We start from the raw sequence: 14,746 nt of genomic DNA, 5'->3' as shown, positions 1-14,746 counted from the left end.
CATGCTTTGATTTATTTGTCTGTGAAACATTCTTTTGAAAGAATTCAAATTTGACATCAATTCCTGAATTCTGGAAATTAAAATCTTGAGGCTTTGTCTTAGCAAGTTCATCACACACTGAAAAGATGTTTTTGCAGTAATAACAAAATTATCTTGCAATGTTAACAGGAAACTAGCCCTGGAGCAAGTGCATAGGTAACTCTTTCAAATTAATTCTGTACAGTATATACTTAAAAGAACTCTAAAATCCAAAACTGGGCTCAAAAACAGATAGGACACTAAACTTACCATATGTCACCTGGGCCAGTGGCGCAACGGATAACGCGTCTGACTACAGATCAGAAGATTGTAGGATTGATTCCTATCTGGCTCGTCTTCGTTGCCGTGATCGTATAGTGGTTAGTACTCTGCGTTGTGGCCGCAGCAACTCCGGTTCGAATCCGGGTAACGGCATTTAGTGTTTTTTTTCTTGCTCAAAAGTCGCTTTCTTACTTCAAGGTTTGGACAATTTTAGAAATTAAGCAGATTCTTTGAATGCCCTTGCACAATTTGTCTTTAATGCTTTTTGTGAAGCTATCTTTACATGCTTTGATTTATTTGTCTGTGAAACATTCTTTTGAAAGAATTCAAATTTGACATCAATTCCTGAATTCTTGAAATTAAAATCTTGAGGCTTTGTCTTAGCAAGTTCATCACACACTGAAAAGATGTTTTTGCAGTAATAAGAAAATTGTCTTGCAATGTTAACAGGAAACTAGCCCTGGAGCAAGTGCATAGGTAACTCTTTCAAATTCATTCTGTACAGTATATACTTAAAAGAACTCTAAAATCCAAAACTGGGCTCAAAAACAGATAGGAAACTAAACTTACGGTATGTCACCTGGGCCAGTGGCGCAACGGATAACGCGTCTGACTACGGATCAGAAGATTGTAGGTTCGATTCCTACCTGGCGCTTCTTCGTTGCCGTGATCGTATAGTGGTTAGTACTCTGTGTTGTGGCCGCAGCAACCCTGGTTCGAATCCGGGTCACGACATTTAGTGTTTTTTTTCTTGCTCAAAAGTCGCTTTCTTTCTTGAAGGTTTGGACAATTTTAGAAATTAAGCAGATTCTTTGAATGCACTTGCACAATTTGTCTTTAATGCTTTTTGTGAAGCTATCTTTACATGCTTTGATTTATTTGTCTGTGAAACATTCTTTTGAAAGAATTAAAATTTGACATCAATTACTGAATTCTGGAAATTAAAATCTTGAGGCTTTGTCTTAGCAAGTTCATCACACACTGAAAAGATGTTTTTGCAGTAATAAGAAAATTGTCTTGCAATGTTGACAGGAAACTAACCCTGGAGCAAGTGCATAGGTAACTCTTTCAAATTCATTCTGTACAGTATATACTTAAAAGAACTCTAAAATCCAAAACTGGGCTCAAAAACAGATAGGACACTAAACTTATGTTATGTCACCTGGGCCAGTGGCGCAACGGATAACGCGTCTGACTACGGATCAGAAGATTGTAGGTTCGATTCCTACATGGCTCATCTTCGTGGCCGTGATCGTATAGTGGTTAGTACTCTGCGTTGTGGCCGCAGCAACCCCGGTTCGAATCCGGGTAACGGCATTTAGTGTTTTTATTCTTGCTCAAAAGTCGCTTTCTTACTTCAAGGTTTGGACAATTTTAGAAATTAAGCAGATTCTTTGAATGCCCTTGCAAAATTTGTCTTTAATGCTTTTTGTGAAGCTATCTTTACATGCTTTGATTTATTTGTCTGTGAAACATTCTTTTGAAAGAATTCAAATTTGACATCAATTCCTGAATTCTGGAAATTAAAATCTTGAGGCTTTGTCTTAGCAAGTTCATCACACACTGAAAAGATGTTTTTGAAGTAATAACAAAATTGTCTTGGGGGCGTGGCTTGGTCTAGCATGGAGTAAGCAGCAGGACGCTGCAGCTCCTGATACAACTCCTGTAAAATATCCTTATTCCCCGGTGAGAACCCCCTACCTGATGGAGCCCAGGGGTCGGGCGGTCAACTGGAGATTGCCCTCGGTCACCGGGTCCGGAGTCGCCGTGGTTTTGCATTGGGGCGAGAGGCTGGAGAGGACGCGGCAGTGGTGGAGCGCGAACCTGGTGCCCCGGAAGTGAAAAGCCCGGCGTCCTCTGATGCCACGAGGAGACGCCGTGTGAGCTGTGGGGACGGAGCCGGAGGCAGCATACACTCCAGCCGAGAGAGTCAGTGCGGGAACCTGGACAGCTGCCGGGAGGACTTCGCGAGCACTGAGGAGAGAGCCGGGCTGAGCTGTCTCAATACTGAGACTCAAATAGATGAGGAAATAGTCGAAGTGGACTGGACTGATACCCCCTCTCTGTAGAGGTCAGAGAGAGAGAACTGCTGGTTCACGGAGCCGGGGAGAGTCCTTGTGGCCCTCCTGCAGGTTGTGACCTAGCAGTTATCCCCCTAGGGAAGAAAGAAGCAGGGGGCAAGGAATAGTGAGAGGTAAGAGTGTACTGTCAGTTGCGGAGCCGGGGAGGGGTAAAACCTTCCTGCAGGTTGTGACTGGCAGCCCTCTCCTCAGATACCACTCAGGATCCTTTCCTGGAGACCCTACTACGGACACTGTATGGTGATATATTAAAGGAAAAATCCTGAGCAAGATATACCGGTTTCAGGAACACTGCAAAGATATTTGAACACCAGCTAAAAGGCAGACTGGAGCAGTGAACCCCGGATGTAGTGAACCCTTCATAAAGCAAAGCAGAGAACTGAACTGCAAGAGCAGGGTAAGAACTGCAAGAAACTATATCTTGATTTATTTCCTCCTTTATATATTAACCTGGTGTAAAGCTCCCCCTGCATAAAGCAAAGCAGAGAATTGAACTGCAAGAGCAGGGTAAGAACTGCAAGAAATTATATCTTGACTTATTTCCTCCTTTATATATTATATATTAACCTGGTGTAAAGCTCCCCTGATTTTGATGACCAAGGTGACTCGCTATATATAAAGTCCTAATTAAAAGACGAATAAATTGATCTCGGACCCTGCTAACAAAAAAAAAAAAAAATAAATAAATAAAAAAATAAAAATAAAAAAAACATAATCAATATGGGCAAGACAGGTGCCGCAGCAACGGCGGCAGCCGCAAAACTAGAAAAATATGCAAGATCTACACAGTCGACTAGATCCACTGGACACAGTGTGCCCAGCTCGCCGTCCTCACATGCAGACAGCTCGATTAGTGAACCAGCGATCTCTCTACAGCAGATATTGCAAGCTATTTCTGCATCCGAACACAAGGTTATGGAGAAAATTGGCCAAGTCCAGGCTGATGTCTCCCTAATAAGGCATGACCTACAGAAAATACGTGAAAGGGTAGAAGAGACAGAGAAGCGTGTGTCCCAACTGGAAGATGATATCTTACCACTAAAAAAAAGGTGGAAGAGTTAACAACACAAATGACATACACCCAGCTTAAACTAGTAGATACAGAAGAGAGACTACGTCGGAACAATATTCGCATAGTTGGACTACCAGAGCGTACGGAGGGTACGGACCCAGAGAAATTTGTCGAAGATCTGCTGGTACAGCTATTTACTAGAGAAGCATTTACCAAGCAATTCACTGTTGAGAGGGCACACAGAGTGCCAGGGAGGACTCCCAATCCTGGGGCTCCCCCGAGGACTCTAATTGCTAGGCTATTGCACTTTAAGGACCGTGACATTGCACTACAGTTAGCTCGGATAAAGGGACAAATACAACACGATAATCATCAAATATCCCTATACCCAGATCTGGCCCTCGAAGTGCAAAAGGAGCGGGCAGGCTTTCTACAGGTCAAGAAACAACTGAGAGCCCGGGACATAAAATATTCAATGATATACCCTGCCCGGCTGAGAATAGTATACAAAGATGCAACCCATTTTTTTACAAATCCAATTGAAGCGGAAAAATGGGTGCAAAGCCTGGCAGGAACCTCAAAATGAAGATGATTATAAGATGTTGATGAAGGGTCTCCTAGGGTAGGGATGGAGGAGGGGGGTGGGAAATATATCCCTGAATTTATTATCCGCTCTGTTATTGTTTTTTCTCTTTCTCCCTCCTTTTCTCACCAAGGGTAAAATAGGAAAATATCGGAGTACTCTCCAGATGCTAAAATATAGCTAAGGGAGGATATTCCTTCCTTATCCCCAAGGGTGGGTAGGTGTAAATAAGAAGAAAACGGGGTTCAGGTATACCTTACGAAGGGGAGGTTATACAGGGAGGGCTAGGGAGGGAGGTATGGGTGTGTGTATATGTTGTAAAGTTAATGTATGTATAATCTGTTGTGTATTGTATAAGGTCATCCAAACCAAAATAATGCTATGTAAGGCTCAAAGAAACAAAAAAAAAAAAAACTAGAACATATATATATATATAAATGGGGGGGTTATTCTATTTTAAGTTGGAATGTAAGAGGGTTAAATAATAACGTCAAAAGGTCCCTTGTTATGACCAAGGCCAAAAGATATGGAGCAGACATAATATGCCTGCTGGAGACACATCTATCTGGCAATAGGTCTCTTGCACTGAGAAGGCCCTGGATCGGCCATATGTATAACTCAATGTTTACTCAAAACTTTAGAGGGGTCACGGTGCTTATCAAAAAACCCCTGACATTTCATCTTGAAAAGAGCTGGATAGATCCATATGGCCGATTCGTGTTTCTCAGAGCGGTTGTCAACTTTAAATTGCTTCATATCTTGGCAATATATATTCCGCCCCCATACAATAATGAGGTCTTTAGACAGGCAGCCCAGTTTATGTCAGAGTCTCCAGACATCCCTGCGATATGTGTAGGGGACTTCAACAATGTCATGTGTAAAAATTTCGATAGGTGGAAAGAGAACGGTAAGCAGATGGAAATACCGGAACATGTGCAACCTACTCCATTCTCTAAATTAATAGACGAATTGGGCTTGATAGATATATGGCGTAGTAGAAATATGTGCAAGATGCAGTTCTCATGTCACTCTACCACGCACAATACACTCTCTAGGATAGATCTGGCCTTAGTATCCCCTATGATAGCGCCGGTAGTCACAGAAATAGAATATTTTGCACAGGGAATATCAGATCATTCCCCAGTATTCCTAAGAATAGATACAGGAATGGATAGAGGCAAAGGGGCGTGGAAGCTTAACCCTTTCTGGCTGGATCTGATGGGCACTGGGGATGAAATGGTTGCCGAATGGGCAATGGGTGTCACTGAGAATGCTACATACCAAAATCCGGCCATAAGGCATGATGCATTTAAAGCTTTAATAAGGGGCACATTTATAAAAAGAATAACAGAGATTAAAAGAAAGAGCAGAAAAGAGGAACAGGCTCTAGAAAAAAGCTATCGGCAAGCTGAAACTAATTACATCTTATCGGGAACAGCAAACGATAGAATATCTCTGATAGATATTAGAAGAGAATGGGCCACATACTTATATAATAAATCTAGAAGGAGAATACAATTTGCCAAACATAAACAGTATTTTCAATCAGACATAGGAGGAAGCCAATTGGCATTTATAGCCAAAGATGATAAAATTAGTAACCTAATACCGTGTATCAGAAACAATACGGGGGAAATAAGGTATTCCTCTAAAGATATAGCGGAGGTGTTTAGGGAATACTATCAGAGCCTGTATGAGTCTGGGGAGGTGGTAACTGAGTCAGAGCTTGGGGAATATCTGGACCAAATCGATATGCCACGCTTCTCAAGGGAGGATATGCAAATGTTAGATGCTCCATTTACAGCAGAGGAGGTGGGAAAGGCGGTTGCTGCACTACCGGCCTCCAAAGCACCAGGACGGGATGGAATTCCCACCGAGGTGTATAAAAAATTTGGAGATTTTTTCATACCTTATCTAACTGAGCTGTATAATACTCTTCTGGAATGGGGTTCACTGCCGCAAACCATGTCAGAGGCAGTTATAGTACTGATCCTCAAAAAAGACAAGGACCCGCTATCCCCAGACTCATACAGGCCTATCTCCTTATTAAATACAGATGCAAAAATACTTGCTAGAGTAATAGCTACCAGATTGAGTCGTATAATAACAACTGTAATCCATCCAGATCAGACTGGATTTATTCCAGAAAGATCTACAACCCAAAATTTGAGACGATTATTTTGCCATTTACAGAGGGAACGGGATCTGCAGACCGAGGCCTTGGTTGTATCTCTGGATGCAGCCAAGGCCTTCGATACTGTAGAGTGGAATTATCTATGGGCAATACTACGAAAATTTGCATGCGGTACACAATTTATTAAGTGGATAAAATTGCTTTATGCACAGCCAACTGCAATGATAACAGCAAATGGATATACTTCAACTTCAATTAAATTAAATAGAGGCACCAGGCAGGGTTGCCCCCTGTCCCCTATGTTATTCTCCATGGCAATCGAACCATTAGCCTGCATTATAAGGACACACCCTAATATTAGAGGAATACAAATAGGGGGGATAGAGGATGTCGTCGCATTATATACAGACGACATGCTCTTGTTCCTGGGAGATTCGGGTAACTTGTTAGGGACCATGCTTGATGTAGTAAAAGGATTCGGTAAATACTCCGGACTTCGTATAAACTGGAGTAAGTCCAGCATACTACCAATATCAGGGAATATTCCCCATATAAAGCAAATTGAATCCCCCCTAAAGTGGACTCTTAAGTTTAAATATTTGGGTATTTGGATAACTCCGTATGTAAAAGATTATGTGGAATTGAATGTGGAACCTGTCACAATAAATTTTAAGGAGCGACAGCATATCTGGAAAAAATTGCCAATAACAGTTACAGGGCGAATAAACATGTTCAAAATGATAGTTCAACCTAAATACCTTTATGTTTGGCAAAATTCACCAATTTATATTCCAAAGTATGTATTTACAGCTATAGAAAAAATATTATCTTCTTTTATTTGGAAAGATAAATCCCCGCGAATAGCAATAAAGACATTATATAATAAAAAAGAACTAGGTGGATTAGCACTACCGAATCTAAGGAACTATTACATCTCCTCCCAGATTACACACCTTGAAACATGGGTTAAAAATACAATGGAGAAAACAATGCAAGCGTATTATGAAGAACAAATAGATAAGGGGCATCCTCCTTTGTTGTTTTTGTTATCAGGGATATCTGCAACCGGGTTGCCGCATATACTCAGACAGGCACTGATGATATGGAGATTAGCGCATAAAATATGGAAATGGTCCGAAATAGAAACTGACTCACCCTTGTGGAATAATAAAAAATATATAGAGCTAGATAAATTGTCAGATGATAATATATGGCAAAGAAAAAATATCATCAGTATCGGACAGTTATATTCGAGTGGAGTTTTTAAATCATTTAGACAATTACAAGTAGAGTACAATATTGCAAACACAGATTTTTTTAGGTACCTTCAGCTGAGGCATGCAATACAATGTCAATTTAAGGGCCTCAAATTAGTGATTATTCCATCTCCTGTAAAATCAATGCTCCAAAAACTGAGTAATAAAGGGAAAATTTCTAGAGTGTATGCGGCAATAGGTAATGCTCAATGTCCCACTCAACTGGAACAACTAAGAGTAAAATGGGAGATAGAACTGGGACCACTGGGAGATGAGACACGGAGGGCAGTGCTAAGATCTATAAAACATGCGACATCCAGCACTAGGTATCAACAAATACACTATTTCATACTCCATAGAGCTTATCGGACACCAATGGGGATGCATCGAGCGGGGTTGAGGGGAGACACAAGATGCCCAAAGTGTGCAATGGAGGAAGCAGGATTCCTGCATCTGCTCTGGGAATGCCCGGGGATAAATGCGTTCTGGAAGGCAGTATGGGAGGATATTAAAGACACAGTCCCGTTACTAGCCGAATTTGGACCTAGAGCTTGCATTCTTTGTATAGAAATAGAAGGTGACATCTCACCATTATTAAATCAATATGTGCTAAGTCTGGTTACTATGGCAAAGGTGGTGATAGCACGGTTGTGGTTCTCCCCTAGGCTGCCTGAAATTACGAAATGGAGAGCACTTGTGGGGGAATTGATTAAACATGAGAGATATATGTACAATGTAAGAAATAGCATAAGTAAATTTCACAGCAAATGGGATAGATGGTACAACTCCCCCAATGTCAGATCAAATGAGGAGTTATCCCTAATTGAGGTAATATAGAGATTTATATATGACAACTAAAGACACGACACAGGGGGATATCGAATATATATGTGCACGAATATAAATATACACTGATATATATCGAAATCCGAATTAAGCTATATATTTCTAAAAAATACACTGGTTCATATAATTAAAAAAAAAAAAAAAATATATACATCATCAAAGCACAGTCACTTTAATAATATGTCACTTAAAATGTAAAAATAGGGATTTTGTAATAATGAAGAAATGAATAAATGAAGGTACGTGTAAAGCACACAAAAGCACTAAAAAATCTATGAAAATATATAAGGAACTAAGTAGAACCTCGATATACTCTGTGTAAACATATGGTACTGTAATTAAATCTCCAAGACAATCAACAGTATGTGGGAAAAAAAAAAATAGCAATAATAACAGTTTGTATGTATATGATGACCTGTATGTATATGTATGTTATGTATTGTAAGTTGTTAGTAATGTATTTATGTATGTAGGTCCCTGTCTTTTTTTTATATTGTCTGTAAATGTTTATAAAAGGAAATAAAGAGTATTGAATTTATTAAAAATAACAAAATTGTCTTGCAATGTTAACAGGAAACTAGCCCTGGAGCAAGTGCATAGGTAACTCTTTCAAATTCATTCTGTACAGTATATACTTAAAAGAACTCTAAAATCCCAAAATAGGTTCAAAAACAGATAGGACACTAAACTTACCATATGTCACCTGGGCCAGTGGCGCAACGGATAACGCGTCTGACTACGGATCAGAAGATTGTTGATTCGATTCCTACCTGGCTCGTCTTCGTTGCCGTGATCGTATAGTGGTTAGTACTCTGCGTTGTGGCCGCAGCAACCCCAGTTTGAATCAGGGTCACGGCATTTAGTGTTTTTTTTCTTGCTCAAAAGTCGCTTTCTTACTTCAAGGTTTGGACAATTTTAGAAATTAAGCAGATTCTTTGAATGCCCTTGCACAATTTGTCTTTAATGCTTTTTGTGAAGCTATCTTTACATGCTTTGATTTATTTGTCTGTGAAACATTCTTTTGAAAGAATTCAAATTTGACATCAATTCCTGAATTCTGGAAATTTAAATCTTGAGGCTTTGTCTTAGCAAGTTCATCAAACACTGAAAAGATGTTTTTGCAGTAATAAGAAAATTGTCTTGCAATGTTAACAGGAAACTAGCCCTGGAGCAAGTGCATAGGTAACTCTTTCAAATTCATTCTGTACAGTATATACTTAAATGAACTCTAAAATCCAAAACTGGGCTCAAAAACAGATAGGACACTAAACTTACAGTATGTCACCTGGGCCAGTGGCGCAACGGACAACGCGTCTGACTACGGATCAGAAGATTGTAGGTTCGATTCCTACCTGGCTTGTCTTTGTTGCCGTGATCATATAGTGGTTAGTACTCTGCATTGCGGCCGCAGCAACCCCGGTTTGAATCCGGGTCACGGCATTTAGTGTTTTTTTTCTTGCTCAAAAGTCGCTTTCTTACTTCAAGGTTTGGACAATTTTAGAAATTAAGCAGATTCTTTGAATGCACTTGCACAATTTGTCTTTAATGCTTTTTGTGAAGCTATCTTTACATGCTTTGATTTATTTGTCTGTGAAACATTCTTTTGAAAGAATTCAAATTTGACATCAATTCCTGAATTCTGGAAATTAAAATCTTGAGGCTTTGTCTTAGCAAGTTCATCACACACTGAAAAGATGTTTTTGAAGTAATAACAAAATTGTCTTGCAATGTTAACAGGAAACTAGCCCTGGAGCAAGTGCATAGGTAACTCTTTCAAATTCATTCTGTACAGTATATACTTAAAAGAACTCTAAAATCCAAAAATAGGTTCAAAAACAGATAGGACACTAAACTAACCATATGTCACCTGGGCCAGTGGCGCAACGGATAACGCGTCTGACTACGGATCAGAAGATTGTAGGTTCGATTCCTACCTGGCTTGTTTTCGTAGCCGTGATCGTATAGTGGTTAGTACTCTGCATTGTGGCCGCAGCAACCCCGGTTCGAATCCGGGTCACGGCATTTAGTGTTTTTTTTCTTGCTCAAAAGTCGCTTTCTTACTTCAAGGTTTGGACAATTTTAGAAATTAAGCAGATTCTTTGAATGCCCTTGCAAAATTTGTCTTTAATGCTTTTTGTGAAGCTATCTTTACATGCTTTGATTTATTTGTCTGTGAAACATTCTTTTGAAAGAATTCAAATTTGACATCAATTCCTGAATTCTCTAAATTAAAATCTTGAGGCTTTGTCTTAGCAAGTTCATCACACACTGAAAAGATGTTTTTGCAGTAAAAAGAAAATTGTCTTGCAATGTTAACAGGAAACTAGCCCTGGAGCAAGTGCATAGGTACCTCTTTCAAATTCATTCTGTACAGTATATACTTTAAAGAACTCTAAAATCCAAAACTGGGCTCAAAAACAGATAGGACACTAAACTTACAGTATGTCACCTGGGCCAGTGGCGCAACGGATAACGCGTCTGACTACGGATCAGACGATTGTAGGTTCGATTCCTACCTGGCTTGTCTTCGTTGCCGTGATCGTATAGTGGTTAGTACTCTGCGTTGCGGCCGCAGCAACCCCTGTTTGAATCCGGGTCACGGCATTTAGTGTTTTTTTTCTTGCTCAAAAGTCGCTTTCTTACTTCAAGGTTTGGACAATTTTAGAAATTAAGCAGATTCTTTGAATGCCCTTGCACAATTTGTCTTTAATGCTTTTTGTGAAGCTATCTTTACATGCTTTGATTTATTTGTCTGTGAAACATTCTTTTGAAAGAATTCAAATTTGACATCAATTCCTGAATTCTGGAAATTAAAATCTTGAGGCTTTGTCTTAGCAAGTTCATCAAACACTGAAAAGATGTTTTTGCAGTAATAAGAAAATTGTCTTGCAATGTTAACAGGAAACTAGCCCTGGAGCAAGTGCATAGGTAACTCTTTCAAATTCATTCTGTACAGTATATACTTAAATGAACTCTAAAATCCAAAACTGGGCTCAAAAACAGATAGGACACTAAACTTGCAGTATGTCACCTGGGCCAGTGGCGCAACGGATAACGCTTTTGACTACGGATCAGAAGATTGTAGGTTCGATTCCTACCTGGCTCGTCTTCGTTGCCGTGATCGTATAGTGGTTAGTACTCTGCGTTGTGGCCGCAGCAACCCCGGTTTGAATCAGGGTCACGGCATTTAGTGTTTTTTTTCTTGCTCAAAAGTCGCTTTCTTACTTCAAGGTTTGGACAATTTTAGAAATTAAGCAGATTCTTTGAATGCATTTGCACAATTTGTCTTTAATGCTTTTTGTGAAGCTATCTTTACATGCTTTGATTTATTTGTCTGTGAAACATTCTTTTGAAAGAATTCAAATTTGACATCAATTACTGAATTCTGGAAATTAAAATCTTGAGGCTTTGTCTTAGCAAGTTCATCACACACTGAAAAGATGTTTTTGCAGTAATAAGAAAATTGTCTTGCAATGTTAACAGGAAACTAGCCCTGGAGCAAGTGCATAGGTAACTCTTTCAAATTCATTCTGTACAGTATATACTTTAAAGAACTCTAAAATCCAAAACTGGGCTCAAAAACAGATAGGACACTAAACTTACATTAAGTCACCTGGGCCAGTGGTGCAACGGATAACGCGTCTAACTACGGATCAGACGATTGTAGGTTCGATTCCTACCTGGCTTGTCTTCGTTGCCGTGATCATATAGTGGTTAGTACTCTGAGTTGCGGCCGCAGCAACCCCGGTTTGAATCCGGGTCATGGCATTTAGTGTTTTTTTTCTTGCTCAAAAGTCGCTTTCTTACTTCAAGGTTTGGACAATTTTAGAAATTAAGCAGATTCTTTGAATGCACTTGCACAATTTGTCTTTAATGCTTTTTGTGAAGCTATCTTTACATGCTTTGATTTATTTGTCTGTGAAACATTCTTTTGAAAGAATTCAAATTTGACATCAATTCCTGAATTCTGGAAATTAAAATCTTGAGGCTTTGTCTTAGCAAGTTCATCACACACTGAAAAGATGTTTTTGAAGTAATAACAAAATTGTCTTGCAATGTTAACAGGAAACTAGCCCTGGAGCAAGTGCATAGGTAACTCTTTCAAATTCATTCTGTACAGTATATACTTAAATGAACTCTAAAATCCAAAACTGGGCTCAAAAACAGATAGGACACTAAACTTACAGTATGTCACCTGTGCCAGTGGCGCAACGGATAACGCTTTTGACTACGGATCAGAAGATTGTAGGTTCGATTCCTACCTGGCTCGTCTTCGTTGCCGTGATCGTATAGTGGTTAGTACTCTGCGTTGTGGCCGCAGCAACCCCGGTTTGAATCAGGGTCACGGCATTTAGTGTTTTTTTTCTTGCTCAAAAGTCGCTTTCTTACTTCAAGGTTTGGACAATTTTAGAAATTAAGCAGATTCTTTGAATGCCCTTGCACAATTTGTCTTTAATGCTTTTTGTGAAGCTATCTTTACATGCTTTGATTTATTTGTCTGTGAAACATTCTTTTGAAAGAATTCAAATTTGACATCAATTCCTGAATTCTGGAAATTTAAATCTTGAGGCTTTGTCTTAGCAAGTTCATCAAACACTGAAAAGATGTTTTTGCAGTAATAAGAAAATTGTCTTGCAATGTTAACAGGAAACTAGCCCTGGAGCAAGTGCATAGGTAACTCTTTCAAATTCATTCTGTACAGTATATACTTAAATGAACTCTAAAATCCAAAACTGGGCTCAAAAACAGATAGGACACTAAACTTGCGGTATGTCACCTGGGCCAGTGGCGCAACGGATAACGCTTTTGACTACGGATCAGAAGATTGTAGGTTCGATTCCTATCTGGCTCGTCTTCGTTGCCGTGATCGTATAGTGGTTAGTACTCTGCGTTGTGGCCGCAGCAACCCCGGTTTGAATCAGGGTCACGGCATTTAGTGTTTTTTTTCTTGCTCAAAAGTCGCTTTCTTACTTCAAGGTTTGGACAATTTTAGAAATTAAGCAGATTCTTTGAATGCACTTGCACAATTTGTCTTTAATGCTTTTTGTGAAGCTATCTTTACATGCTTTGATTTATTTGTCTGTGAAACATTCTTTTGAAAGAATTCAAATTTGACATCAATTCCTGAATTCTGGAAATTAAAATCTTGAGGCTTTGTCTTAGCAAGTTCATCACACACTGAAAAGATGTTTTTGAAGTAATAACAAAATTGTCTTGCAATGTTAACAGGAAACTAGCCCTGGAGCAAGTGCATAGGTAACTCTTTCAAATTCATTCTGTACAGTATATACTTAAATGAACTCTAAAATCCAAAACTGGGCTCAAAAACAGATAGGACACTAAACTTACAGTATGTCACCTGTGCCAGTGGCGCAACGGATAACGCTTTTGACTACGGATCAGAAGATTGTAGGTTCGATTCCTACCTGGCTCGTCTTCGTTGCCGTGATCGTATAGTGGTTAGTACTCTGCGTTGTGGCCGCAGCAACCCCGGTTTGAATCAGGGTCACGGCATTTAGTGTTTTTTTTCTTGCTCAAAAGTCGCTTTCTTACTTCAAGGTTTGGACAATTTTAGAAATTAAGCAGATTCTTTGAATGCCCTTGCACAATTTGTCTTTAATGCTTTTTGTGAAGCTATCTTTACATGCTTTGATTTATTTGTCTGTGAAACATTCTTTTGAAAGAATTCAAATTTGACATCAATTCCTGAATTCTGGAAATTTAAATCTTGAGGCTTTGTCTTAGCAAGTTCATCAAACACTGAAAAGATGTTTTTGCAGTAATAAGAAAATTACCGAATCTAAGGAACTATTACATCTCCTCCCAGATTACACACCTTGAAACATGGGTTAAAAATACAATGGAGAAAACAATGCAAGCGTATTATGAAGAACAAATAGATAAGGGGCATCCTCCTTTGTTGTTTTTGTTATCAGGGATATCTGCAACCGGGTTGCCGCATATACTCAGACAGGCACTGATGATATGGAGATTAGCGCATAAAATATGGAAATGGTCCGAAATAGAAACTGACTCACCCTTGTGGAATAATAAAAAATATATAGAGCTAGATAAATTGTCAGATGATAATATATGGCAAAGAAAAAATATCATCAGTATCGGACAGTTATATTCGAGTGGAGTTTTTAAATCATTTAGACAATTACAAGTAGAGTACAATATTGCAAACACAGATTTTTTTAGGTACCTTCAGCTGAGGCATGCAATACAATGTCAATTTAAGGGCCTCAAATTAGTGATTATTCCATCTCCTGTAAAATCAATGCTCCAAAAACTGAGTAATAAAGGGAAAATTTCTAGAGTGTATGCGGCAATAGGTAATGCTCAATGTCCCACTCAACTGGAACAACTAAGAGTAAAATGGGAGATAGAACTGGGACCACTGGGAGATGAGACACGGAGGGCAGTGCTAAGATCTATAAAACATGCGACATCCAGCACTAGGTATCAACAAATACACTATTTCATACTCCATAGAGCTTATCGGACACCAATGGGGATGCATCGAGCGGG

General features: G+C 39.3%; 10 non-coding genes across 10 annotated transcripts; all 10 read left to right on the top strand.

Annotated features, from left to right (window-relative positions):
- Positions 1–882: 882 nt before the first annotated feature.
- On the top strand, positions 883–955 carry TRNAR-ACG (transfer RNA arginine (anticodon ACG)). The gene has a single exon. It is a non-coding gene; the product is annotated as a tRNA-Arg (tRNA).
- Positions 956–963: 8 nt separating this feature from the next.
- On the top strand, positions 964–1,035 carry TRNAH-GUG (transfer RNA histidin (anticodon GUG)). The gene has a single exon. It is a non-coding gene; the product is annotated as a tRNA-His (tRNA).
- A 429-nt stretch (positions 1,036–1,464) lies between these two features.
- Positions 1,465–1,537, top strand: TRNAR-ACG (transfer RNA arginine (anticodon ACG)). Its single transcript has one exon. It is a non-coding gene; the product is annotated as a tRNA-Arg (tRNA).
- A 7,962-nt stretch (positions 1,538–9,499) lies between these two features.
- TRNAR-ACG (transfer RNA arginine (anticodon ACG)) lies at positions 9,500–9,572 on the top strand. Its single transcript has one exon. It is a non-coding gene; the product is annotated as a tRNA-Arg (tRNA).
- A 509-nt stretch (positions 9,573–10,081) lies between these two features.
- TRNAR-ACG (transfer RNA arginine (anticodon ACG)) lies at positions 10,082–10,154 on the top strand. The gene has a single exon. It is a non-coding gene; the product is annotated as a tRNA-Arg (tRNA).
- A 509-nt stretch (positions 10,155–10,663) lies between these two features.
- On the top strand, positions 10,664–10,736 carry TRNAR-ACG (transfer RNA arginine (anticodon ACG)). The gene has a single exon. It is a non-coding gene; the product is annotated as a tRNA-Arg (tRNA).
- A 509-nt stretch (positions 10,737–11,245) lies between these two features.
- TRNAR-ACG (transfer RNA arginine (anticodon ACG)) lies at positions 11,246–11,318 on the top strand. The gene has a single exon. It is a non-coding gene; the product is annotated as a tRNA-Arg (tRNA).
- A 1,091-nt stretch (positions 11,319–12,409) lies between these two features.
- On the top strand, positions 12,410–12,482 carry TRNAR-ACG (transfer RNA arginine (anticodon ACG)). Its single transcript has one exon. It is a non-coding gene; the product is annotated as a tRNA-Arg (tRNA).
- Positions 12,483–12,991: 509 nt separating this feature from the next.
- Positions 12,992–13,064, top strand: TRNAR-ACG (transfer RNA arginine (anticodon ACG)). The gene has a single exon. It is a non-coding gene; the product is annotated as a tRNA-Arg (tRNA).
- Positions 13,065–13,573: 509 nt separating this feature from the next.
- TRNAR-ACG (transfer RNA arginine (anticodon ACG)) lies at positions 13,574–13,646 on the top strand. Its single transcript has one exon. It is a non-coding gene; the product is annotated as a tRNA-Arg (tRNA).
- The last annotated feature ends 1,100 nt before the right edge of the window (positions 13,647–14,746 follow it).

The sequence above is a fragment of the Crinia signifera genome, chromosome 4 (assembly GCF_055691185.1).
Source record: "Crinia signifera chromosome 4, ASM5569118v1, whole genome shotgun sequence".
Taxonomy (NCBI): Eukaryota; Metazoa; Chordata; class Amphibia; order Anura; family Myobatrachidae; genus Crinia; species Crinia signifera.
Note: the sequence above shows the minus strand (reverse complement) of the source record. Positions and strands in the feature narration are given on the sequence as shown.